At 52.3% G+C, this 24,227-nt stretch overlaps 1 protein-coding gene across 2 annotated transcripts in view; it reads right to left on the reverse strand.

The window, feature by feature from the left end:
- LOC138468419 (zinc finger protein 135-like) overlaps positions 1-22,150 on the reverse strand; it is a 44,442-nt gene extending 22,292 nt beyond the window's left edge. The window contains exon 1 of one of the 2 annotated variants that reach the window (XM_069608970.1): positions 22,013-22,150. The gene's annotated coding sequence lies outside the window, so the exon portion shown is untranslated. Of the gene's footprint in view, positions 1-21,786; positions 21,814-22,012 lie in introns of those variants that run through there. The other variant, XM_069608971.1, reaches the window with a different exon arrangement.
- Positions 22,151-24,227: the final 2,077 nt, after the last annotated feature.

Here is a 24,227-nt window from a genome sequence, read left to right on the forward strand (position 1 = left end):
CCATATCAGACCTTGCGCCACTGAAACATAACGTCATCAAGCCAGAGATACATCAGAACACCTGGTTCTCAGATGATATCATGTCCCTGAGACAGGCCAAGAGAGCCCACGAAAGAGCCTGTCGAAAAAATCCCATCAAACGACCATATCTACATATAAACAAGCTACGAAGGAGTTTAAGGCTATGATCATCTCTTCTAAATCCACATATTATATAATAAGAGGCTCATCAACGCTCGGTCGAGTGTCTGTGAACTTTTCAAGATCCTGGCAGACTTTAAGATGTCCCACCGTCCCCCCCACCACCAGCCACAATCTTGTAAAGGACTCTGCCTGGTGCCAAGAAATTCACAATGGCTTCATGGCAAAAATGTCCTCCCATAAGAAAATGATTAGGAACATCCAGATTTCATCCCAAGGATTTGATACCCACATGAACAACCGCATGTGCCCGCCTTTAAAACCAACAATGTCCCATGCTTTTCTTTCTGTTATTACTCAGAACAGCAGGTTGCTAATATTATTCGGGACCTCAAATCCACTTTTTTGCCCTGTTGATGTCTTCAAAGACTCACTCGAACTTCTAGACCCTGCATGACCAAACTCATCAACCTCTCCTTTGATGAGGATGTGCTTCCCTCCTCTCTTAAAGAAGCCTGGGTCACAACCCTGCTTAAAAAAGCTAATCTTGATCCACAGGTGGGTGACAACTACAGACCCAATACCAATGTGCCATTTATCTTAAAGGTTTTTCGAAAAACTGGCCTACCTTCAATTCCAGAAACATATTGAAGAACATAAAATCCTCAGCCTGCGTCAATCGGCTTACAGAACTCAGCATGGGACTGAAACTGCTATGCTGTACCTGAAATCCACCCTCGCCGGCATGACGGACAGAGATCATCCGGCCTTGCTGATGCTTCTGGACCTCTCTGCGGCCTTCGATCTGGTGGACAACTCTCTACTAGTGACAAGACTTGGGGAGGTCACCCATTGCTCCACTCTAGCTTATAGATGGATATCCTCTTTTCTGGGACCCCGGACTATCTGGGTATCTGTTGGTGAGGATAATTCCAAGCCTGTTATCCAGACATGCGGGGTGCCCCTGGGCTCCTGCCTGTCTCCCATTCTGTTTCACATTTATATCTGTTAGATGCCCTGGGTGTCCGGCATACACATTACGCCAATGACACTCAGGTCGTTCTCGAGCTCAGTGGGCAATACGAGCAAGATCTGTTTGCCATAAACAATATCTACAACACCATCCAGGTACAGATGGCACACAATTAATTGCTACTTAATTGTAACAAAACTGAACTCCAAATTGTTGCCACTAGGGCACGCCTTAGTAAATTAGCCCCTGAATATGCTAATTTTTGTATTGCTGGCAAAATAATCGGTGTCTCTAAAAAAGTCACGACCTTGGAGGTAGTTCTTGATGAGGAACTGTCCATGAGACCACATGTCTCTTACATTCACTCCACTTGTGGTCTCATCACTAAACAAATACATTATATTCATCCTTTCCTCACTGCAGAAAATTGTGCTCTGCTTGCTACTGCCCTTGTCAACTCAAGGTTGGATTACTGCAACAGCTTGCTGGCAGGCACCACAGATCTCAACATTAGGGCCCTGCAGGCAGCCCACAACAATGCTGTTTGGGCCATCCAGGGCCTGTCTAGGCGTGCACATGTCTCAGATGCCAGGAGATCCCTACATTGGCTACCGATAAAGCACAGGATCAAACATAGGATGTTGACCCTGGCATTCAAATGCCACTTCAAAATCTGCCCGTCATATCTCACCGATCATGTTAAACCCATGTGAACACAAGGAACCTTTGCTGCTCCTGTGCGCCTACCTTCAATCAGCCCAGGTACAAACTGGTGTGCTTTGGGGAGACTTCCTTTGATGTCCAGGGGCCTCATTACAGGTCGGGCGGTCCGGAAATAACAGTGGCGGTAAACCCGCTGCCACTGTTAATTCCGGACCGCCCGATCCTGAGTCCTGTAGGCGGGAGGTGATAATTCCCGCCATGTCTGACCTGACGGGTTTAACACCGCCCGCTTGCAGGTGGACATGGAAACACCAGCACGATCACGAGATGGTGCCGGTGTTTCCACTTCCCCATTCCCATTGAGTCCTATGAGTCCTATGGGACTCAATGGGAATGGGGATTTACCGAATTCCGCCTCCGCAATTTCCGGGACACCAGGGTCCTAATGCCCTGGTATTTCCGGGAGTCACGGAGGCGGCATGGTAATACGAGTCCGGCGGTAAACAGGCGGTTTTACTGCCTGGTTACCGCCGGACTCGTAATGAGGCCCCAGGTTCCCTTAAAGTGGAATCTTCTTCCCGCTCCCCTACGCCCGGCTGTCAATCTGCCGTCTTTCAAGAAGGCAAAAAAACCTATCTGTTTAATCACTACCCGGACTAATCTGTGTTTAGTGCTCCGGTGCCTCCTTGATCTTTCGCTGAACTGCCCGTTTCCTATCTGTTTTTAGTCTGTATTCTGTTTTTTTGTGTGTGCGTGCTCTTAGGCCCCCGAGCGTGTGGCGCTTTATAAAAATATAAATAAATAAAGTCCACCCCCATGCTTAACACCGCGTCTAATGCCTTTGTCTCCCCCCATGCAGGTTACTATGGATACCCACAGCTGCCCTGGCTAATGGCCCTTGTGCGTGATCCACAGACACCGCAGGATAGTGCCTACAACCACGCTCACAGCAGGACATGTGTGTCCATCGAGCATACCTTTGGCATCCTGAAGGCAAGATTCTGCTGCCTCGACCATACTGGTGGAGTCCTAATGTACGCAGCAGGGAAAGTGGATGAAATTGTGCTTGTGAGTGCCATGCTGCACAATATCTGCCTGAGGTGAAATGTCCCACTACCCCCTGAGGTGGACATGCCACCCCCAGAGGATGGGGAAGCAGTGCCTGTGGGTGAGGCAAATGCATGCATTGCAAGAGATGATGTGAGGGATGGGAGATTGGCATGCCATGGACTGATAGACAAATTATCTTGACACTTTCACATGGTACAAGCCATGCACGATTGAGTGACACCACCCAAACAAACATGACAGTGAAACAATCAGGAAGGTGCTTGCATTGATGAAGTTAAACATTTTTTATGTAATGAAGTGCCCCAACTTTCACCACTCCCCCACCCACCACCAACTCCCCATCACACAATCCCCCCTCCCACCAACTCCCCATCACACAATCCCCGCACCCACCACCAACTCCCCATCACACAATCCCCCCTCCTACCAACAACTCCCAAGCATGGCCACTCAGAGTCCTTCACAACTGTGGCCTCTCCCTCCCCCACCCCCAACCTCATCCCCCACCGGCTAATGGTGATTTTGTGCATACAGTGTCAGGACATACATGTGGGTTATCGTCTCGGCACAGGTTTGCACCATGGAACATACAACCCTGTGTCTGCGCTCCATGTCCTCGAGCCTCTGCAACAGCACGCTGCATGCTGGACTGCACTGTATGGGTGAGGGACTCGGCACTGGCCCAGGGCTGAATGCAGGGGAGCCATATGATGGAGTGCCAACATCTGGCTTTGGTGTCCGTGTGTGCTGGCGGCGTGGAGGGCTCTCTCAGGAGTCTGGCCCTTCGGCAGGTGGAGACACCAGGCTGGTGTCTCCATGGGGATCCTCAGTCATCCTGCCAGCTTGTGTGGCCTAGGCGTCCGTGCGTATGTCTGTGGGTGTGGGTGCAGTGTCCCAAGCACTGCTCCTGGTGGCATGTGGCATGGACATTGCCTTGGCTCTGCTTTGCTGCAGCTTTACGCGCTGGGACATCCACCTTGGTGTGGCCTGTGTCGGCCTTTTTGGGTTGAGGGCCTGGATGCGCTGCTCCCGGATTGGACTGCATCATTCTCCTCCTCTTCTGAAGCCTCTGGCGATGCGCCAGTGCCAGTAGGGGACATAGGAAAGGTTATCAGGTATGGGTCCCACACGTGTGTTGGCATGCAAGACACAATTGCTATGGTACAGAATGTGACACACACATATGGCAAAATGGGCATGGATGGCCATGGGAGGATACATGTGGGCTCAGCCTCATAGGGTTGCTTGAAGCAATGGGTGTGTGACTCATTGCCTGTTGGTCATTGACCTTTGCTTGGGTAGGGCAGGGTATCCATGCTGGGGCAGCTTATGTCTGACATGCATGCATGTAATCCCCATCAGTGGTGCACAGTGATAGGCAGGCTGGGCACATGTCAGTGTGTGAGACGTGTATTTCCCTATGGCTTGTCTGCCAATTCTTCATGCTGCAGGCCTAATGGGCCCGCAACATGCTGGTGTGACTGCTGCATGGTGTTGTGGTCACTCACGCACCTCAATCCTGCCGTCCTAGGGAGCGCCAGTCGGGGCGTTGTGCGCATTGGCATTTGTTTGGTTCACCTTACTGCCCTTGCCGCTGCTGTGACACTCAGGGGTGCCCTTGGTGCCCTGCCTCATGGCTGCTGTGGAGGGTAGCTGATGTGCCACCCCGTCACTCTGCACTGTTGGCAGGCCCCGCTTCTGGATCTGCTGACTTGTATCCCTGTTCACTGGAGCATCTTATGCTGGGCTATCATTGGTGGATGCATTTGATGGGGGCGTTCCCTCACCTCCTGACTCCTGGCTGTTGGCACCTGCCCTTGCACTGCCGACCCCCCTCTAGCCCCTCAAAGTTCAGCACAGTGCTACATTTCCCATCCCAGGCGGTCAGGACCAGCGGCTCAGCAGTGCATCCTCCTGTTGCCAGGGACTACCAGCGGTGTTGGGACAGCAGTCTCTGCACCCCAACCCTCAGGTTGTTCCACTGCTTGTGCAGTCTTCTCTATCACTGGGTACACTTGAGACTGCTGTCACTTTCTGGGGGTTGGACTTCCAGATGGCGGTCCGGTGCTGCCCATTGGTCTTCCGTTGGCTGTTTCCATAGAGTTCATCACAGTGGGCAATTACCTCATCTGTGAGAACCACCATCTACCCCTCGCTAAATTTTGGTTTTCGCAGGCAATGTTCGGCCCCCTTGCCTCTTGTCCTCTCCTGGGACATTTCTGCTGCTTTCCAGGACTGGCTGGCTGCAGAAAGTGGAGTTATTTAATGGAATGTCTTTTTTAAAAAGGCTGCCGTGTTCCAGCGGTTATGTAATTTCCACTGGCGCTAATGGGTTTGCCAGCGGTACCGCTATTAGCACCCCTTTCTCAATTGTAGCCCTTATTCCGGCGTACTTACCGATGGGCACCAGGAGCGTTTCTGCAAGAGTCGGGGCGTGTTCACTGATTCTGCTGCACAACCCAACTTTAATGCTATTAGCGCCCAACAGTAACTGCTCCGGTTTAACGCCAGACTTGTGATGATGCCCTAAATCCTTTAAGGCTTTTCCTAAAGCGATTAATAGACCATGATTGTTTAGATGGATATCCACGAATTGATGAAAAGGTCAATGGCCGAAGGAGAAAAAATGAAAGTTATTTCAACGAAAATAATGTTTGTTTTTCTCTCAGACAGGCAATTCTGACAACCCGCGCCCCCCTCTTACTTACCTTCGGGCGGCACACTTCGCTCTGTGTCGCCAAAGCAGACAAGATAGTTGGGGAAACTATAGCTAACGAGTGGTTAATCCAAATTGAAAAGGAGGATATAAGGCCTCATTATGAGGCGGGTGGGATGGGTTTAACGGCGCCGTTAAAGGTGCCGGCACCGTTAAACCCATACCGCCCTATTACGAGGTTCCCTTGCGGGACCCACTCTGGACGTCTGGTCAGACCAGACGTCCTTTGTAAGTCCCGCGAGGGGACCAAGGAGCTAACAACGGGCCTGTTATTAACGGACCCGTTGTTAGCTCCCTCCCCATTCCCATTGAGCCCTATGGGGGCTCGAATGAGAATGGGGAAGGTCTGGGTTCCCTGAAGGAGGAAATACCGGGCCCTCCAAAGTCAGAATGGCCAGCTATTTCCCCTTTCAGGGAACCCGGAACCGAGTTTGGAGGCAGCCATGTCCTTATTAAGGGCATGGCTACCTCCAAACTCGTAATGTGGCCCATTATGTGTCTTAAAAAAAAAAAGCTATTCATTTCAGAGCCCCCGGCCAGATGCGTTGACAAATGCTATGCTCAAAGTAGAACCCAGGCTGTCGGCAAACTGCTGAATTTTGCTGATTCGATAGTTGATGAGTGTTCGGCAGAATTGCATGCCGTACCCTCTGGGACCACCACATACAATTAGGACTACAGGTGTAATCAAAACCAAACTTTGGTATAAGTCTGTACCACACAGTTTTTGGTAGCGAGCTGAGCAGCCAGGCTTATCCCAAGAGGGAATGTGAGCAGCACAAGAGGTTACACAGAGTGTGAGCAGTACAAGAGGTTACACAGAGGTCTTACAATCACAGTGGTTCAAGTAGACACTTAGGGCCTCATCACAAGTTTGGCGGTAACCCTTGAATCCGTCGGTTGCGCTATTACTGCCGGATTTAAGGGTCCGGCAAATCAGGGCTTCGGCAGATTTCTCCCCAGCTCTGAATGGGCTCAGTGGAGAATGGGGAATTCCATTACCGCCAAACCCGTGATCGGGCGCTAATAGCGGCGGGGGCTTTGGTGGTAGGGCTAATACCGCCGGCGGTATTACCGCCCAACTCGTGATGAGGCCCTTACACTCAAGGTTTCTTGGTAAAACACTGATTAATCTATTTACACAATCATTTATAAAACATTTCACTAGAAGGAGGCAACTTAATATTATACACAAACACACTGCAATATCAAACCAATAAGTTTCTGAACAAATTAGGCTTCCCTGAAATAGGAGCAAAATGGCATTTCAGTTACTTTCAATGGGAGTAAAAAGGCAAAACTTAGCAGAATAGATCACAAATACTTTCTTAGGCAGTGCAAGTAGTTTTAGTTCACTAGAGGACTCGATTGAGTTCAATAGGTCTAGGCCAAAGTCAATGGACTAGTGTCTTGGATGGGAAAGAGCAGTTCTTGAAGTAAACAGTAAAGTCTTTGCCAAAGTTCTCAGAAGTAGTTTGTACGAAAAAGAATCATATGTTGGGTCACAAGCTGATTAGGCCTGCAAGTTGGGAAAGTTCAGCAAACTTTCACTGCGAGAGAGGCGTTCTCTCAATCGGGTTGGCACAGTACCTTAATATGAAGCAAAAGATGCAGCTGAAGTCGTGGTTCCTGGCAGTTCCTGCAGATCTCACTGTTCCTGAGCCTCAGTCGTGGGGACAAGAGGGAGGACGTCGGGGGCCTCCTGCACTGCACGGGATCGTCGAATAAAACAGACAAGATGGAGTCACTTCAATTCCAGTAGTTGTAATTCAAGCACAAAAGCTGGTGTCCTTCCCCCTGGTTAATCCTAACCAGCTCTGAGAATGGTATCCAGGTGGCTTACGGGTTGATTGGTCCCACCAACTCAAAGGAAGAAGTCGTCCTTGAAGGGGCTTCTCTGTCGAAGTGAACATGGCAATTCGGACCTGCATCAGGGCTTCACTGGGCAAACCAACGGTCCAGGAGTTGCAGCGCCGTCCTTTTCCAGCTCGTCTTCAGTTCTTTCGTTCCAGAGGTCGACTCTGCTTTCCAGTCCAAGAGACTCGCTTTTTTAACAGTTTTCTCCCATTCATTCCAGCCTAGCTGCAACTCACCCAGCAGGGTGGCTGTCCTTGCCGGACAGTCAGCCAGCCAATCACGCCAGAGTGCATTTGGGTCTCCTAGGAGACTAAGCACAGGAGTTTCGGGCACCTCCCTCACTCCCTGCCCACCCCAGACACTCAGACGCCAGAGGTGGTCTCCAGTCCTGAATCCCGCCAAAGGCATACAAACAAAGGGACCAAACCTGGATTGGCGCGCAGAGACAAACACTAGAAGGACCTTTCCAAAAAGAAATGGCGAAAAAAGAAGACCGGGGCCTGTTTAAACAAAGGGGCTAAAGGTGCCATCTTGAAACGCGATTTTTAGCTACTGGTGTTCGAGGTCTGGAAAAATCATGGTAGTTAGTTGTAAAACCACGGCCACCAGCCATTTTGATAGAAAAGGGTAGCATTTGACTGCTACATGAGTTTCTAGACACAGGGGATACTAGGTAGCCCCTCCAGCACTCTGTAGAAAGATGGAGTATGCTGGGTCTAGGCATTTAAAAAGACTAGTAAGTCAATTTAACCTTACATTCTCTGGGAAACAGTAGTTTATCCCAGAGACGGTATTTAAAACTTTGGGAAGTTTAAAAAGAAATCCCTGTGCCACTGCACTGAGGGTGCTGTGTAACACAAATGAAAAGATGCCTATGGAGTTAGCTTAAAACTCCATAATCAAAGAACACAAGAGTAAAACACACATCAAAATACATGGAAGAGTGGGAAAAAAGGCTCACACTCTTTCCAGTTAAAAAATCAAGTCCTCAAAATCCAGCAAAGTTGCTGGGGGTCTCTAAGGTGAAGGGAATTAGCGCATTTTTGAGAATTGTTCCTTAGGATAAGGGAGGTTGCTCTAACCTGGAAATCGGCCATTTTTTTAATAGGGCAATAGGGTTGATACCAAAAAACGATCGCCCTATTGCGGTGTTGGATGTGGCGGGCAAGATGTTTGCCTCTTAGGTTTTGAGTGATCTTTTGAAGTGGATGGAGTCTTCCAATCGCTATGATTTCCATCAGTCTGTAAGGAGTGGGAATGAGCTTGAAAGTATTCCTGTTAAACATTATGAAGAGTCAAACACTTAAAGATAACTTGAGGATATATCTAGGGTTTATCGACCTAGCTCAAGCGTTTGATAGTGTAGATAGGGACTTCCTATGGTCCAAAATGTCAGCTTGGGGATGTCCTATCCACTTGCTGCAAGCCATGAACGCCTTGTATTCTTCGACCTCGTTGACAGTAAGATTGAATTTAGCTGGACGCCCATCTAGATCGGTTAGGGTTTTTAGGGTTTGAAGCAGGGATCTCCCTTGACGCCATCCCGGGTGAATCTGTTCATTTCAGATTTAGGAGACACTTTGGGAAGAGCTCAATCTTCCCTGCATGCCAAGCCTTGCAGAGCGTAAAATACAGGAAGAGCAAAATGCCCAATGAAGGCAAGCACTAGGTGCTTTGTTTATACCAGTGCTCATTGTGTTTCTCAGAATTCTGGCATCCACCGGTGAGTGCGGTGTCACAGTGCTGTGTGGCCTGGCAGGGAGACCTGGCTGGCGTGCTGCTGAAAGACTGATTACAGCACCCCACTTAGATGAACCATGTGTTCTAACATTATAACTTTATGCATAATAAAGAATAGACAGCACAAGGTCGATTCATCAGCCAGTAAATGGATGTCTTTAATGGTTTGCACAGCAGTGAACCTCTTCTTCGACGTGGTATTTATTTATTTCTGGCCTGATTACTTTAGTCATTGTGCAGTGCCAAAAAGCTTTGCAAACCAGCAGAGATAAGTTACTCACAAGTTGCAATGCACAAACATCGCAAATGTAAAGACTGGTGGGATGGCAGGATGGGGCAGGCACGGTACTGTACTGTAAAGCTGCACCCCACAGCCTCAGCACAGGATCGCAGGTCATCTATTACCCGACGAGGCAGAAGCACACCTGCAAGAGACCGTACACCCCACAGCCTCAGCACATGATCACAGGTCATCTATTACCACACGAGGCGTAAGCACACCTGCAAGTGACCGTACACCCCACAGCCTCAGCACAGGATCACAGCTCATCTATTACCACACGAGGCGTAAGCACACCTGCAAGAGAGAGTACACCCCACAGCCTCAGCACAGGATCGCAGGTCATCTATTACCACACGAGGCGTAAGCACACCTGCAAGTGACCGTACACCCCACAGCCTCAGCACAGGATCACAGCTCATCTATCACCACACGAGGTGGAAGCACACCTGCAAGAGGCCGTACACCCCACAGCCTCAGCACAGGATCACAGGTCATCTATTACCACACGAGGCGGAAGCACTCCTGCAAGTGACCGTACACCCCACCGCCTCAGCACAGGATCACAGGTCATCTATTACCACACGAGGCGGAAGCACACCTGCAAGAGAGAGTACACCCCACAGCCTCAGCACAGGATCACAGGTCATCTATTACCACACGAGGCGGAAGCACACCTGCAAGAGGCCGTACACCCCACAGCCTCAGCACAGGATTACGTCATCTATTACTACAGGAGGCAGAAGCACACCTGCAAGAGGCTGTACACCCCACAGCCTCAGCACATGATCACAGGTCATCTATTACCCGACGATGCAGAAGCACACCTGCAAAAGACCGTACACCCCACAGCCTCGGCACAGGATCACAGCTCATCTATCACCACACGAGGTGGAAGCACACCTGCAAGAGGCCGTACACCCCACAGCCTCAGCACAGGATCACAGGTCATCTATTACCACACGAGGCGGAAGCACTCCTGCAAGTGACCGTACACCCCACCGCCTCAGCACAGGATCACAGGTCATCTATTACCACACGAGGCGGAAGCACACCTGCAAGAGATCGTACACCCCACAGCCTCAGCACAGCATCACAGGTCATCTATTACAACACGAGGCGGAAGCACACCTGCAAGAGACCGTACACCCCACATCCTCAGCACCGGATCACAAGTCATCTATTACCACACAAGGCGGAAGCACACCTGCAAGAGACAGTACACCCCACAGCCTCAGCACATGATCACAGATCATCTATTACCACATGAGGCAGAAGCACACCTGCAAGAGACCGTGCACCCCAAAGCCTCAGCACAGGATCACAGGTCATCTATTACCACATGAGGCGGAAGCACACCTGCAAGAGACTGTACATCCCACAGCCTCAGCACATGATCACAGGTCATCTATTACCACACGAGGCTGCAGCAAACCTGCGAGAGATCGTACACCCCACAGCCTCAGCACAGGTCATCTATTACCAACACGAAGTGGAAGCAAACCTGCAAGAGACAGTACACCCCACAGCCTCAGCACAGGATCACAAGTCATCTATTACCACACGAGGCGGAAGCACACCTGCAAGAGACAGTACACCCCACAGCCTCAGCACATGATCACAGATCATCCATTACCACACGAGGCGGAAGCACACCTGCAAGAGACAGTACACCCCACAGCCTCAGCACAGGATCACAGCTCATCTATTACCACACGAGGCGGAAGCACACCTGCAAGTGACCGTACACCCCACAGCCCCAGCACAGGATCGCAGGTCATCTTTTACCCGACGAGGCAGAAGCACACCTGCAAGAGACCGTACACCCCACAGCCTCAGCACAGGATCGCAGGTCATCTATTACCACACGAGGCGTAAGCACACCTGCAAGTGACCGTACACCCCACAGCCTCAGCACAGGATCACAGCTCATCTATTACCACACGAGGCGGAAGCACTCCTGCAAGAGGCTGTACACCCCACAGCCTCAGCACATGATCACAGGTCATCTATTACCCGACGATGCAGAAGCACACCTGCAAAAGACCGTACACCCCACAGCCTCGGCACAGGATCACAGCTCATCTATCACCACACGAGGTGGAAGCACACCTGCAAGAGGCCGTACACCCCACAGCCTCAGCACAGGATCACAGGTCATCTATTACCACACGAGGCGGAAGCACTCCTGCAAGTGACCGTACACCCCACCGCCTCAGCACAGGATCACAGGTCATCTATTACCACACGAGGCGGAAGCACACCTGCAAGAGAGAGTACACCCCACAGCCTCAGCACAGGATCACAGGTCATCTATTACCACACGAGGCGGAAGCACACCTGCAAGAGGCCGTACACCCCACAGCCTCAGCACAGGATTACAAGTCATCTATTACCACACAAGGCGGAAGCACACCTGCAAGAGACAGTACACCCCACAGCCTCAGCACATGATCACAGATCATCTATTACCACATGAGGCAGAAGCACACCTGCAAGAGACCGTGCACCCCAAAGCCTCAGCACAGGATCACAGGTCATCTATTACCACATGAGGCGGAAGCACACCTGCAAGAGACTGTACATCCCACAGCCTCAGCACATGATCACAGGTCATCTATTACCACACGAGGCTGCAGCAAACCTGCGAGAGATCGTACACCCCACAGCCTCAGCACAGGTCATCTATTACCAACACGAAGTGGAAGCAAACCTGCAAGAGACAGTACACCCCACAGCCTCAGCACAGGATCACAAGTCATCTATTACCACACGAGGCGGAAGCACACCTGCAAGAGACAGTACACCCCACAGCCTCAGCACATGATCACAGATCATCCATTACCACACGAGGCGGAAGCACACCTGCAAGAGACAGTACACCCCACAGCCTCAGCACAGGATCACAGCTCATCTATTACCACACGAGGCGGAAGCACACCTGCAAGTGACCGTACACCCCACAGCCCCAGCACAGGATCGCAGGTCATCTTTTACCCGACGAGGCAGAAGCACACCTGCAAGAGACCGTACACCCCACAGCCTCAGCACAGGATCGCAGGTCATCTATTACCACACGAGGCGTAAGCACACCTGCAAGTGACCGTACACCCCACAGCCTCAGCACAGGATCACAGCTCATCTATTACCACACGAGGCGGAAGCACTCCTGCAAGAGGCTGTACACCCCACAGCCTCAGCACATGATCACAGGTCATCTATTACCCGACGATGCAGAAGCACACCTGCAAAAGACCGTACACCCCACAGCCTCGGCACAGGATCACAGCTCATCTATCACCACACGAGGTGGAAGCACACCTGCAAGAGGCCGTACACCCCACAGCCTCAGCACAGGATCACAGGTCATCTATTACCACACGAGGCGGAAGCACTCCTGCAAGTGACCGTACACCCCACCGCCTCAGCACAGGATCACAGGTCATCTATTACCACACGAGGCGGAAGCACACCTGCAAGAGAGAGTACACCCCACAGCCTCAGCACAGGATCACAGGTCATCTATTACCACACGAGGCGGAAGCACACCTGCAAGAGGCCGTACACCCCACAGCCTCAGCACAGGATTACGTCATCTATTACTACAGGAGGCAGAAGCACACCTGCAAGAGGCTGTACACCCCACAGCCTCAGCACATGATCACAGGTCATCTATTACCCGACGATGCAGAAGCACACCTGCAAAAGACCGTACACCCCACAGCCTCGGCACAGGATCACAGCTCATCTATCACCACACGAGGTGGAAGCACACCTGCAAGAGGCCGTACACCCCACAGCCTCAGCACAGGATCACAGGTCATCTATTACCACACGAGGCGGAAGCACTCCTGCAAGTGACCGTACACCCCACCGCCTCAGCACAGGATCACAGGTCATCTATTACCACACGAGGCGGAAGCACACCTGCAAGAGATCGTACACCCCACAGCCTCAGCACAGCATCACAGGTCATCTATTACAACACGAGGCGGAAGCACACCTGCAAGAGACCGTACACCCCACATCCTCAGCACCGGATCACAAGTCATCTATTACCACACAAGGCGGAAGCACACCTGCAAGAGACAGTACACCCCACAGCCTCAGCACATGATCACAGATCATCTATTACCACATGAGGCAGAAGCACACCTGCAAGAGACCGTGCACCCCAAAGCCTCAGCACAGGATCACAGGTCATCTATTACCACATGAGGCGGAAGCACACCTGCAAGAGACTGTACATCCCACAGCCTCAGCACATGATCACAGGTCATCTATTACCACACGAGGCGGAAGCAAACCTGCGAGAGATCGTACACCCCACAGCCTCAGCACAGGTCATCTATTACCAACACGAAGTGGAAGCAAACCTGCAAGAGACAGTACATCCCACAGCCTCAGCACAGGATCACAAGTCATCTATTACCACACGAGGCGGAAGCACACCTGCAAGAGACAGTACACCCCACAGCCTCAGCACATGATCACAGATCATCCATTACCACACGAGGCGGAAGCACACCTGCAAGAGACAGTACACCCCACAGCCTCAGCACAGGATCACAAGTCATCTATTACCACACGAGGCGGAAGCACACCTGCGAGAGACAGTACACCCCACAGCCTCAGCACATGATCACAGATCATCCATTACCACACGAGGCGGAAGCACACCTGCGAGAGACTGTACACCCCACAGCCTCAGCACATGATCACAGATCATCTATTACCAACACGAGGCGGAAGCAAACCTGCGAGAGACTGTACACCCCACAGCCTCAGCACAGGATCACAGGTCATCTATTACCACACGAGGCGGAAGCACACCTGCAAGAGACCGTAAACCATACAGCCTCAGCACAGGATCACAGGTCATCTATTACCAACACGAGGCGGAAGCACTCCTGCAAGTGTCCGTACATCCCACAGCCTCAGCACATGATCACAGATCATCTATTACCACACAAAGCACACCTGCAAGAGACCGTACACCCCACAGCCTCAGCACAGGATCACAGGTCATCTATTACCACACGAGGCGGAAGCACACCTGCAAGAGACCGTACACCCCACAGCCTCAGCACAGGATGGCAGGTCATCTATTACCACACGAGGTGGAAGCACACCTGCGAGAGATCGTACACCCCACAGCCTCAGCACAGGATCACAGGTCATCTATTACCACACGAGGCGGAAGCACACCTGCAAGAGACAGTACACCCCACAGCCTCAGCACATGATCACAGATCATCCATTACCACATGAGGCGGAAGCAAACCTGCGAGAGACTGTACACCCCACAGACTCAGCACATGATCACAGATCATCTATTACCAACACGAGGCGGAAGCAAACCTGCGAGAGACTGTACACCCCACAGCCTCAGCACAGGATCACAGGTCATCTATTACCACACGAGGCGGAAGCACACCTGCAAGAGACCGTAAACCATACAGCCTCAGCACAGGATCACAGGTCATCTATTACCAACACGAGGCGGAAGCACTCCTGCAAGTGTCCGTACATCCCACAGCCTCAGCACATGAACACAGATCATCTATTACCACACGAAGCACACCTGCAAGAGACCGTACACCCCACAGCCTCAGCACAGGATCACAGGTCATCTATTACCACACGAGGCGGAAGCACACCTGCAAGAGACCGTACACCCCACAGCCTCAGCACAGGATCGCAGGTCATCTATTACCACACGAGGTGGAAGCACACCTGCGAGAGATCGTACACCCCACAGCCTCAGCACAGGATCGCAGGTCATCTATTACCACACGAGGCAGAAGGACATCTGCAAGAGGCCGTACATCCCACAGCCTCAGCACATGATCACAGATCAGCTATTACCACACGAGGCGGAAGCACACCTGCAAGAGACAGTACACCCCACAGCCTCAGCACATGATCACAGGTCATCTATTACCACACGAAGCACACCTGCAAGAGACCGTACACCCCACAGCCTCAGCACATGATCACAGATCAGCTATTACCACACGAGGCGGAAGCACACCTGCAAGAGACAGTACACCCCACAGCCTCAGCACATGATCACAGGTCATCTATTACCACACGAAGCACACCTGCAAGAGACCGTACACCCCACAGCCTCAGCACAGGATCGCAGGTCATCTATTACCACACGAGGTGGAAGCACACCTGCGAGAGATCGTACACCCCACAGCCTCAGCACAGGATCACAGGTCATCTATTACCACACGAGGCGGAAGCACACCTGCAAGAGACCGTACACCCCACAGCCTCAGCACAGGATCGCAGGTCATCTATTACCACACGAGGCAGAAGGACATCTGCAAGAGGCCGTACATCCCACAGCCTCAGCACAGGATGGTAGGTCATCTATTACCACACGAGATTACCACACGAGGCGGAAGCACTTTCCCAGAAGAGGACAATCAAGCATCAAGACGAGTAAATGCTGCAGGGTGCTCTACAGGTATTGTACTGAGGGATATGCCCCGAAGTGATGGGCCCACCCTGTAGTTAACGGCCCGCCGCCCAAGTTAAGGGCAGCAAGGATCCCTTAACGAGTGTGGCGAGCCGTTACCTACAGAGTGAGCCCACCACTACGGGGCATATCGCCATTAGCACCCATCTAGTACGCTACACTGTTGCTAATGGTTTCAAAAGAAAACATAAGTATTTTCTTCTCTGTGAATGGATACCTCGCTATGTTACATTCACAGAGAGAAAATACTACACCAACATGGCTACTATGGAATTGGAAGGTGGGGTCTGTATGGAGCCCCTCTTCCATTTTCATGCTGGTCACACTGGGACAGGAGCTGGGGTGGCAGGTCTCCGCTGCCGCAATCAGGTAAGTGGGATGGGGGGAGGGGAGTGACAGGAGAGAAAAATACAGGGTTGGTGGGGGAAGATGGCAGATGGTGGAACCGGCCTTCAGGCGGCTTCGAACGAGTGTCAGCCCGCCCAGGGTGCTGATGTATAGTATATGAAAAAACAAATGGCTTACGTGCAGCTGAACACACCATTCTTTTAGCCCGCACCCTACTTGTAACCCCTTCACGCGCCCCACTGTACAGTGCTGCGTTAGGCTGTTGCTTTATAAGTCACATGCATACATATCTGCCCCATTTTCTTCATAGTACTTGTTGACGCCTCTCTGAGATTACTCTATGGATAATGCATTCTCTGCTGTCCCGAAATCACATGATTGAAGTCTCAAACAGTGTAATATCGAGTGCTCAGCAGGGACTGGGATGCAAATGGCAGACTTTACTGTGCTTTGGTGAGTAAGCAACCCTCCCTGTTGCATGTGCAAAATACCCCTTTATGTGTTCACAAATATTAGACTATATGTGTGCACAACTGTACGTATTGTTTATGTTTGAGGTCATTCTCAACATTCAATGGACTATATGGATGGATGTAACGCGCTTAGAAACAGGGATTACACATCTTCCGGTTCACTGAGGGTGGCGGGGGAGCTGGAACATGATGGTAGGGGAAAAAGAAACTTGACTTTTTGTTCATCGTTAATGTGCCCTGTTTGTGTACAGTACAGCAATGGTTTGTTTTTGGGATGTCTTGAGCCATCACCTACAACCCATGACAAGAACAAGAAACACCAGAGTGAGACAACAAGGACGCCACAAGCATTATATTTTCAGACAAAAAGAATCAACTGAATTTGAATGCCAGGATCATGTTCTGGAAGAGAGGCCGCCTGTCCAGGATCATGTTCTGGAAGAGAGGCCGCCTGTCCAGGAACATGTTCTGGAAGAGAGGCCGCCGGTCCAGGATCATGTTCTGGAAGAGAGGCCGCCGGTCCAGGATAATGTTCTGGAAGAGAGGCCGCCTGTCCAGGATCATGTTCTGGAAGAGAGGCCGCCTGTCCAGGATCATGTTCTGGAAGAGAGGCCGCCTGTCCAGGATCATGTTCTGGAAGAGAGGCCGCCGGTCCAGGATCATGTTCTGGAAGAGAGGCCGCCTGTCCAGGATCATGTTCTGGAAGAGAGGCCGCCGGTCCAGGATCATGTTCTGGAAGAGAGGCCGCCTGTCCAGGATCATGTTCTGGAGAGAGGACTCCTGTCCAGGATCATGTTCTGGAAGAGAGGCCGCCGGTCCAGGATCATGTTCTGGAAGAGAGGCCGCCTGTCCAGGATCATGTTCTGGAAGAGAGGCCGCCGGTCCAGGATCATGTTCTGGAAGAGAGGCCGCCTGTCCAGGATCATGTTCTGGAAGAGAGGCCGCCTGTCCAGGATCATGTTCTGGAAGAGAGGCCGCCGGTCCAGGATCATGTTCTGGAAGAGAGGCCGCCTGTCCAGGATTATGTTCTGGAGAGAGGACTCCTGTCCAGGATCATGTTCTGGAAGAGAGGCCGCCTGTCCAGGATCATGTTCTGGAAGAGAGGCCGCCGGTCCAGGATCATGTTCTGGAAGAGAGGCCGCCGGTCCAGGATCATGTTCTGGAGAGAGGCCTCCTGTCCAGGATCATGTTCTGGAAGAGAGGCCGCCGGTCCAGGATCATGTTCTGGAAGAGAGGCCGCCGGTCCAGGATCATGTTCTGGAAGAGAGGCCGCCGGTCCAGGATCATGTACTGGAAGAGAGGCCGCCTGTCCAGGATCATGTTCTGGAAGAGAGGCCGCCGGTCCAGGATCATGTTCTGGAAGAGAGGCCGCCTGTCCAGGATCATGTTCTGGAGAGAGGACTCCTGTCCAGGATCATGTTCTGGAGAGAGGACTCCTGTCCAGGATCATGTTCTGGAAGAGAGGCCGCCTGTCCAGGATCATGTTCTGGAAGAGAGGCCGCCGGTCCAGGATCATGTTCTGGAAGAGAGGCCGCCTGTCCAGGATTATGTTCTGGAAGAGAGGCCGCCTGTCCAGGATCATGTTCTGGAAGAGAGGCCGCCTGTCCAGGATCATGTTCTGGAAGAGAGGCCGCCTGTCCAGGATCATGTTCTGGAAGAGAGGCCGCCTGTCCAGGATCATGTTCTGGAAGAGAGGCCGCCTGTCCAGGATCATGTTCTGGAAGAGAGGCCGCCGGTCCAGGATCATGTTCTGGAAGAGAGGCCGCCGGTCCAGGATCATGTTCTGGAGAGAGGCCGCCGGTCCAGGATCATGTTCTGGAGAGAGGCCGCCTGTTCCATCCTTGTCGTTTGTGCATTACTGCAAGTGTCCTTCTTGAGCTTAACAATTGTGGAGTCAGTGATACAAAAAGGGCTGCTTCGGCAGTTGTCATCGAATTGCTAATAGCACTCGCTTCTACAACCTGCAAATGGCACTAACATCTGCTCGCACCAGAAAAATAATAGACAGATTTGCAAACTATGTTGAGACATGGCCCTCATTATGAGTTCGGCAGTAACCCTGCCAGTGCTTCGGGTGGGTTGCCGCCGGACTTGTAAAAATGTTACTGGTACCAAACTTCCCGGTGTCACCGGGATTTTAAAAGTCCTGGCAGCCTAGTATATCAGGCGCCGGAAAATGTTGTGCCCCATTCCCGTGCAATCCCATAGGGATTCACGGGAATAGGTGCACAGAGCACTGGTACTGTTGTTAACGGTGCCAGTGCTTCTCTGTAAACTCTGGGGGCGGTTGCAGTTACGCCTGGCAAGTCAGACATTGCCGGCGCAACATCCTCCGATGGCAGAGTTATAGTGTGGCGGTCCACAGTACGGTGTGACCGGCACCCATAATTCCAGAACGCCACACTTGTATTGAGGCCCATTATCTTCTGATCACGGTGGAAAGAAAGTAGAGAAGAGGCATGGGAAGGGGAGAAGAGAAGTAGCAGGGGGAGAGGAGCAGAGAAGAGGCAGGGGGAGGGGAGCACAGAAGAGGCCCGGGCGAGGGGAGCAGAGAAGAGACCCGGGCGAGGGGAGCAGAGAAGAGGCCCGGGCGAGAGGAGCAGAGAACAGGCCCGGGTGAGAGGAGCAGAGAACAGGCCAGAGAAGGGAAGCAGAGAACAGGTTGGGAAACGGAAGCAGAAAACAGAGGGGGAGGAGAGCAGTGAACAGAAAGGGAAGGGGAACAGAGAACAGGCCGGGGAAGGGAAGCAGAGAATAGGCCGGGGAATGGGAGCTGAGAACAGGCTGGGGAATGGGAGCAGAGAACAGGCCAGGGAAGGGAAGCAGAGAACAGGCTGGGGAAGGGAAGCAGAGAACAGGCCGGGGAATGGGAGCAGAGAACAGGCCGGGGAATGGAAGCAGAGAACAGGCCTGGGAATGGTAGCAGAGAACAGGCCGGGGAATGGGGGCAGAGAACAGGCCGGGGAATGGGAGCAGAGAACAGGCCGGGGAATGGGAGCAGAGAACAGGCCGGGGAATGGGAAGCAGAGAACAGGCTGGGGAAGGGAAGCAGAGAACAGCCTGGGGAGGGGAGCAGAGAACAGGCCGGGGAAGGGAAGCAGAGAACAGGCCGGGGAATGGGAGCAGAGAACAGGAGGGGAATTGATGCAGAGAACAGGCCGGGGAAGGGAAGCAGAGAACAGGCCAGGGAATTGGAGCAGAAAACAGGCCGGGGAAGGGAAGCAGAGAACAGGCCGGGGAAGGGAAGCAGAGAAGAGGCATGGGAAGGGAAGCAGAGAACAGGCCGGGGAGGGGCGCAGAGAACAGGCCGGGGAATGGGAGCAGAGAACAGGCCGGGGAATGGGAGCAGAGAACAGGCCGGGGAAGGGAAGCAGAGAACAAGCCGGGGAAGGGAAGCAGAGAACAGGCCGGGGAATGGGAGCAGAGAACAGGCCGGGGAAGGGAAGCAGAGAACAGGCTGGGGAAGGGAAGCAGAGAACAGGCTGGGGAAGGGAAGCAGAGAACAGCCCGGGGAGGGGAGCAGAGAACAGGCTGGGGAAGGGAAGCAGAGAATAGGCCGGGGAATGGGAGCTGAGAACAGGCTGGGGAATGGGAGCAGAGAACAGGCCAGGGAAGGGAAGCAGAGAACAGGCTGGGGAAGGGAAGCAGAGAACAGGCCGGGGAATGGGAGCAGAGAACTGGCCGGGGAATGGGAGCAGAGAACAGGCCGGGGAATGGGAGCAGAGAACAGGCCAGGGAATGGGAGCAGAGAACAGGCCGGGGAATGGGAAGCAGAGAACAGGCTGGGGAAGGGAAGCAGAGAACAGCCTGGGGAGGGGAGCAGAGAACAGGCCGGGGAAGGGAAGCAGAGAACAGGCCGGGGAATGGGAGCAGAGAACAGGAGGGGAATTGATGCAGAGAACAGGCTGGGGAGGGAAGCAGAGAACAGGCCGGGGAATGGGAGCAGAGAACAGAAGGGGAAGGAAGCAGAGAACAGAAGGGGAAGGAAGCAGAGAACAAAAGGGGAGGAGAGCAGAGAACAGGCCAGGGAAAGGGAGCAGAGAACAGGCCCGGGAGGGGAGCAGAGAACAGGCCGGGGAATGGGAGCAGAGAACAGACTGGGGAAGGGAAGCAGAGAACAGGCCGGGGAATGGGAGCAGAGAAAAGGCCGGGGAATGGGAGCAGAGATCAGGCCGGGGAAGGGAAGCAGAGAACAGGCTGGGGAAGGGAAGCAGAGAACAGGCCGGGGAATGGGAGCAGAGAACAGGCCGGGGAATGGGAGCAGAGAACAGGCCGGGGAATGGGAGCAGAGAACAGGCCGGGGAATGGGAGCAGAGAACAGGCCGGGGAATGGGAAGCAGAGAACAGGCTGGGGAAGGGAAGCAGAGAACAGCCTGGGGAGGGGAGCAGAGAACAGGCCGGGGAAGGGAAGCAGAGAACAGGCCGGGGAATGGGAGTAGAGAACAGGAGGGGAATTGATGCAGAGAACAGGCTGGGGAGGGAAGCAGAGAACAGGCCGGGGAATGGGAGCAGAGAACAGAAGGGGAAGGAAGCAGAGAACAGAAGGGGAAGGAAGCAGAGAACAAAAGGGGAGGAGAGCAGAGAACAGGCCAGGGAAAGGGAGCAGAGAATAGGCCGGGGAGGGGAGCAGAGAACAGGCCGAGGAGGGGAGCAGAGAACAGGCCAGGGAGGGGAGCAGAGAACAGAAGGGGAATGGGAGCAGAGAACAGGCCGAGGAGGGGAGCAGAGAACAGGCCGAGGAGGGGAGCAGAGAACAGGCCAGGGAGGGGAGCAGAGAACAGGCCGAGGAGGGGAGCAGAGAACAGGCCGGGGAGGGGAGCAAAGAACAGGCCGAGGAGGGGAGCAGAGAACAGGCTTGGGAGAGGAGCAGAGAAATGGCGGCAATACCTTTGGGACAGTATCTCGTGTTCCAGGCACTCATTGAAGCAGTGGAAGAGGAGCATGGAGTGCAAAGGTTACGTGTCTGTCTGCGTGACCTGTCCATGCTTCTGGCAGATACCAGAGTATCGCCCCTGGAGGCTCTTAATAACTAACCTGGGGCTGCAGAATAGGGCCCTGTGCCTTATTCTGCAGCCCCAGGTTAGTTAAATCCAGGTTAGTTAAATGCAGCTTTGGCAACGGGACTTGCCAAGGTATCGATCGTTCTTCATTGCAGTAATCATTGACCTTTGGATCTCATCGACAATGGGGAAAATGTTTCATGGTTATATTTTAAATTGGTTTATTTCTAGTTGTTAATAAATAGTTCTTCTGTGCAAACCTGTGTTTCTTGTCCAGAAAGTGGAGGGACGCTGCTAAATGGGTGTCCCTCCGGGGTCCCCTCTGCGCAGCCTGGGAGGCCCCCACCCCCACTGCCCAGTCCCCTCGCCATCATCGGAGGGGAGGCGGGAATGGCGGGAATTAGGAGGCCTCCCTCGCGGCGCTGCTCAGAGGGGAGACACTACCCTACTGCCCACGCCCACACAGGGGGGCGCTGCAGGGAGCACTAGTTTTCTAGACATGTGCAGACGTGGACGGCACTAGTGGGACCAGCCTTGAGAAAGGACAGGGAGAATGTGGTTTCGGTGGAAGCCCCGCCCGCTTGCCATCCCCCCACTCATCGATAGCGCAAGAGAAGAGCAAACTATCACGCTGGCAGCTATTCTTTTAGTGCGCCGATATTCATTCCTTAAATAGCAATCTGCGTCATTAAAATAAATAATTATGGAAAGCAGCTGAAATGATGTTACACTAAATTATATCACCTGCATTTTCCTACTTTGAAAAGATGAAATACTGAGCTGCTCCTGACCAAATTGAATCCAGTGACTGACCAGCGAGCTGTTACCATTTTAACAAGTTGTTCATTAACCCAGAGAAGGGGTAGGTCTCACTTGTAGTGGGGACATGCAGTGGCACGTGTCACTGGCATATGACACATGCCATATTCGGCTCCTACCCCTACTGTTAACCCACTTGATCATTTTACCCGATCATTTAATTTGTGAAAATGTTATTGGTTGTAAAAGCAGCTGTAAAACATCCGTATAAGAATTGTTTTAAGCTTTGAAAGCCAGTGAATCATTGGAATAGCCCAGTGGGTTAAGAACCTGCTGCAGAGCTCTAATTGTAAATCACTGCAGCAGGCGCATGAACTCATTGAGCCGAGAGTGCTTCTGTTTATTCAGCATTTTGTACATAGGACTCATGGCCCACCTCACCCTGCACCCCTGCCGCTCCCCATTGCATCTATCTCCCCTTCAGCACGGGAGACACCAGATCTACCATTCAGGGAGGTTTCTGGTCTGCCCAGGAGTGCAGTTCATTCAACATTTGGCTCCAATCCACCCCTACCCCATCCTCCGGTTCCGGGCTCTGGGTGGGTTGTGGGATGTCTACCTCTGCCACTCCCCACCTTCGGATGTCTTCCATCCGTTGCAGCAAGGATGGGCCCTGGGGCTCCTTCCGGGTTATGCTATCCTCGTTTTCACTAATATCAACAGAAGTGGGAGTGCCAGCCCTTTTATAAAAGCACACACCAATTACAGAATGGTTTGCTTTGATTTTTAAGAAACTTTGCCATTATTACCCAACCAAATTAATTGTATATGAGCACGAAGGGTTAAACCCTAGTTTAGGCGCACCCGACATTAAGATGACCCCCCCAGCCCCTCCCATCGCTGCCAACGCTTTGGAGGCCGAGTGCAGCCTTAACATCCATCCAGAAAACATTTGCCACCAGAAATGGTGGGTTTTGCCAGACGAGACAAGAGGCGGGTCCAGGTTTGCTGACCCCTCCCAGTTCCTCCAGCCGGATATGACATCTTCCCGTGCTGTCTCTCTTGCTGCACTTGCTAAGCCTATCATACAGCAAGAGTATAGCCGTGCTGCTCCCTTACACATTAAGCAGTCCAGGAGAAACTGGAGCACATCAGGTGTGAGTAGAGAGCATGATTGCGCGGCTAGGAGGGGCTAGGCAGTGTGGCAGAGCAAGCATGTATGCGCGTGATTGGCAGAGGGAGTTATGATGGAGCATTGGTGAGTGTGAGGGGTGTTGGTGCTTTGGGGATTGGAGAACATTAAAGGTATTAATATAAAATAGGCGTGTGCAATAAACCATAGAAGTAGAGCAAAACAAATACTGTTCAGTCATGCCGGGGACATCTGGCACTCTATTAACTTGATGGCAGAAACTACACACAAAAGGTACAAATAATGACAATCCGGCTTTATTGCAGCCTTACACACGCACGCACGCACGCACGCACGCACACACACACACACACACTCTCTACATCTTTTACAAGCTAAATCCTTAGCATATTCCCATCAATACAAAATGTGAAGAAAAAATACTACAGCATGTTCATTTTCATGCAGAAATGCAGATCTACAAATAGTAGACTTGACGTTTGATGTGGGCCTTGAGGCCATGAATGGTGTACCTCTCTCTGAAAATGGTTTAGCTAGATAGAGCTAAGAGGGTGCTCCATAGA

The sequence above is a fragment of the Ambystoma mexicanum genome, chromosome 4q (genome assembly GCF_040938575.1).
Source record: "Ambystoma mexicanum isolate Mex_15411 chromosome 4q, UKY_AmexF1_1, whole genome shotgun sequence".
Lineage (NCBI taxonomy): Eukaryota > Metazoa > Chordata > Amphibia > Caudata > Ambystomatidae > Ambystoma > Ambystoma mexicanum.